This window comes from Cherax quadricarinatus, chromosome 51 (genome assembly GCF_038502225.1).
Source record: "Cherax quadricarinatus isolate ZL_2023a chromosome 51, ASM3850222v1, whole genome shotgun sequence".
Taxonomy (NCBI): domain Eukaryota; kingdom Metazoa; phylum Arthropoda; class Malacostraca; order Decapoda; family Parastacidae; genus Cherax; species Cherax quadricarinatus.
In genome coordinates, this window is record NC_091342.1 from 8,841,735 (window position 1) to 8,846,734 (window position 5,000).

Consider the following 5,000-nt stretch of genomic DNA (forward strand, 5'->3'; position numbering starts at 1 on the left):
TCATTTAGCGTAGTTTACCCTCTCAACAGTGACTTTGTTAGGTAATCAAATCTTCTGAATTTATTCACGGCTCAGGCCTATGATATAATCACGAACTTAAACACTAAAAAAATTAACAGTAAAAAAAAGAAAACTGCAAATTTATTCTGGAAAAATCCCTACATACCCGGACACAGCTGTCAGCTTCCCGCCAAAAGTGTGTTCGCGCGCTTTTAGTGTAGCTTCCCGCCAAAAGTGTGTTCGCGCGCTTTAGGCGTCTCTTCTCGCTTCCCGTTTTCTACGAGTGGCGCGGCCGCCATGGAAGACTCGGCTAATCTTATATTCCAGGTTAGGTCAGGAAACGTCTGTCAGGAAACAGGACAAGTGTTTCCTGACGCGGTTTTTAGTCAGATGATGATCCGCCGTTAAAGCTTTTGGTCATCTGAACGAGGCCTTTCGCTGGCTTATCGGTCGAGTAAGTTTATTTGTGGCTCGTCACTTACAAAATTAGTAAGTTTAGGTATAGGTATACATATATACAGTTACACAAATTATCATACACAGTAAAATGTGTGTAAATTACCAAGATAACCCCAAAAAGTCAGACAAAGTGACTTATTTCCATCGGGGTCCTTGGAATAACCCGGACGGACTCCACAGGCTCACTGGGTTACGACTGCCTTGAACAGTAACCCTTGTGTTGATTATCCTGGATAATCCAGTACACTGACAGACAACACTACTCTTTCTGTAGCTTCCTTTATTTAGTACTCTTGCTCTAGCTTCATTCATAAGTATTTTCTCTAGCTTCATTCAGTCGGTACTTATTCTTATACTTCATTCACTAGGTAATGTTCCTCTAGATACATTCAATAAATACTTATTCCGAAGCCTTCCTTCACTAGGTACTCTTCGTCTAGCTTCAGTCATTAATTACTCTCTAGTTCTATTCTTAAACTGGTTAATATTATTGGCTTTAATATAACCAGTCGCCCAATTTTACATCTTTCTCACTTGTTGCAGTAGGTGTGTGAAACCTAACCACCCCTCAGTAGGTAATACAAAATTATATTCACTTCCACTAGCACTTAACTGCCTTTGGTTCCTAACCTTGGCAGAATTTGCAGCAGGATATTCTGGACACTGATTGTCTGAGACATTGTATACATGGCTGACCTTTCAACTGCCTTACTCTAACTACCAAATTAAGTCTTTCCGGTTTTTGTAATTAATCCCACACTTATTTTGGTTCATATGCAGTCTGCCTTTCATATTTTTTTCTGGTTAGAGCAGAGTACCATGAAGTACAAGGAAGACAAAGTATGTGCTGCTGTAAGAGGCGGAGGGTCATGGGAAGGCACTGCTAATGTTTTTGGAAGTATTTTATCCAAACATTTTTTCACTGTACTGTTCACCGTTAACTGGCCTGGCATGCATAGATCATACCTTCCTGCTTTATACCGGACTGATGAAGCCACTGTGGGGCGAAACGTTTCCTCAATAAAGATTCCCATATGTTGCATAAGTGTCTCAATCTATCAGAAACTTGGCTGGAATTTAATCAGGTCCAGCGATTTCGGTTTTGTCTAACTGGCTTAGTTCCTTAACTGGCCTAGTTCCTTCTTTATAAGTTCATAAGAAATAGAGGTGATGCCTTTATTGCTGCAGTAACAATTACTGTAGTGCTAGAGCTCTCAGCTCACAACCAAGAGGACCTGAGATCGATTCCCGGGCGGGCTGTGACAAGTCTCCTTGCATCTTGTAGCCATGTTTACCTCGTAGGAAATGGGTACGAGGGTGCGGGTCACATCCTAGGATGAGAGATGACACGAGGTGGAACAGCAGTTCTTAGGACGGAAGTAAGCTGAGGTGGGATAGCAGCTCCTAGTTTGTAAATGAGGTGAATTAGGATAACAGTTCTTCGTAAATGATCTGTTGTACAAGTGTTATCATTATTACTGTTGTAAATTCTTTTATTGCTGCTGCTGCTGCTGCTGACTACTACTACTACTGTTAGTCCTGATGCTGCTATTACTACAGCTGCTGCTACTATTGCTACTACTACTGTTACTCCTACTACTAGTACTGCTATTACTATTACTACTACTACTACTACCACCAACAAATCTAAATCAACAATAAAATGACAAATTAACTAAATGCAAAGAACGTCATTCTCTCAAAGAAACCCAGAAAACGTCAGTAGCAAGGGAGTGAGAGAAGAGAGAGGGGGGGGGGCAGGAGCTGAGACTCGACTCTTGCAACAACAAGCAAGTGAGGGCAAAAAAAAAGAGCCAGACGAACATATTAGGTCAACACAAGACTGGGCCAAAGCGCATCTGGTCAATACTCGTTTAATATTGAATTTCTTGCTATTTTTTTTTTTTGTACGTTCGATGCAGCTGTTGTCTCTTTCACGTGGTAACTACGACCACACCCAAACCACGGCGCAGCGCATCAGGGAAGAGAGAGGGGGAAAAAAGACTGACTTCTTACATCTTAACCATGACTCCGCATACTGTCAACACAACCACCACACAAACCACGCCTTTCCACATTCGGTTTACGACATTCTACACACAAACCACGCCTTTTACACCTAAATAATGAAGGTTTTTCACACCCAAACCACGATATTTCAAGCTTAAACTACGAGCTTCCACACCAGAATCACGAATATCTAAACTCGCTCCACGATGCTCCACGCCGTGATGCTCCACGCCATGATGCTCCGCGCCATGATGCTCCACGCCATGATGCTCCGCGCCATGATGCTCCACGCCATGATGCTCCACACCACGATGCTCCACGCCATGATGCTCCACACCACGATGCTCCACACCACGATGCTCCACACCATGATGCTCCACACCACGATACTCCACACCATGATGCTCCACACCATGATACTCCACACTGTGATGCTCCACACTGCGATGCTCCACACCACGATGCTCCACACCACGATGCTCCACACCACGATGCTTCACACCATGATGCTCCACACCACGATGCTCCACACCACGATGCTCCACACCACGATGCTCCACACCACGATGCTCCACACCACGATGCTCCACACCGTGATGCTCCACACCGTGATGCTTCACACCACGATGCTCCACACCACGATGCTCCACACCATGATGCTCCACACCATGATGCTCCACACCACGATGCTCCACACCATGATGCTCCACACCATGATGCTCCACACCATGATGCTCCACACCACGATGCTCCACACCATGATGCTCCACACCACGATGCTCCACACCACGATGCTCCACACCACGATGCTCCACACCATGATGCTCCACACCACGATGCTCCACACCATGATGCTCCACACCACGATGCTCCACACCATGATGCTCCACACCGTGATGCTCCACACCATGACGCTCCACACCATGACGCTCCACACCACGATGCTCCACACCATGATGCTCCACACCACGATGCTCCACACCATGATGCTCCACACCCAGATGCTCCACACCGAGATGCTCCACACCCGGATGCTCCACACCCTGATGCTCCACACCATGACGCTCCACACCACGATGCTCCACACCATGATGCTCCACACCACGATGCTCCACACCACGATGCTCCACACCACGATGCTCCACACCACGATGCTCCACACCACGATGCTCCACACCATGATGCTCCACACCGTGATGCTCCACACCATGACGCTCCACACCACGATGCTCCACACCATGATGCTCCACACCACGATGCTCCACACCATGATGCTCCACACCACGATGCTCCACACCATGATGCTCCACACCATGATGCCCCACACCACGATGCTCCACACCATGATGCTCCACACCATGATGCTCCACACCATGATGCTCCACACCGTGATGCTCCACACCACGATGCTCCACACCATGATGCTCCACACCACGATGCTCCACACCACGATGCTCCACACCACGATGCTCCACACCATGATGCTCCACACCATGATGCTCCACACCGTGATGCTCCACACCATGACGCTCCACACCACGATGCTCCACACCATGATGCTCCACACCACGATGCTCCACACCACGATGCTCCACACCACGATGCTCCACACCATGATGCTCCACACCACGATGCTCCACACCACGATGCTCCACACCACGATGCTCCACACCACGATGCTCCACACCACGATGCTCCACACCACGATGCTCCACACCACGATGCTCCACACCATGATGCTCCACACCATGATGCTCCACACCGTGATGCTCCACACCATGACGCTCCACACCACGATGCTCCACACCATGATGCTCCACACCACGATGCTCCACACCACGATGCTCCACACCACGATGCTCCACACCATGATGCTCCACACCACGATGCTCCACACCACGATGCTCCACACCACGATGCTCCACACCACGATGCTCCACACCACGATGCTCCACACCACGATGCTCCACACCATGATGCTCCACACCACGATGCTCCACACCATGATGCTCCACACCACGATGCTCCACACCACGATGCTCCACACCACGATGCTCCACACCACGATGCTCCACACCACGATGCTCCACACCACGATGCTCCACACCATGATGCTCCACACCATGATGCTCCACACCGTGATGCTCCACACCATGACGCTCCACACCACGATGCTCCACACCATGATGCTCCACACCACGATGCTCCACACCACGATGCTCCACACCACGATGCTCCACACCATGATGCTCCACACCACGATGCTCCACACCACGATGCTCCACACCACGATGCTCCACACCACGATGCTCCACACCACGATGCTCCACACCACGATGCTCCACACCATGATGCTCCACACCACGATGCTCCACACCACGATGCTCCACACCACGATGCTCCACACCATGACGCTCCACACCACGATGCTCCACACCACGATGCTCCACACCACGATGCTCCACACCACGATGCTCCACACCACGATGCTCCACACCATGACGCTCCACACCACGATGCTCCACACCATG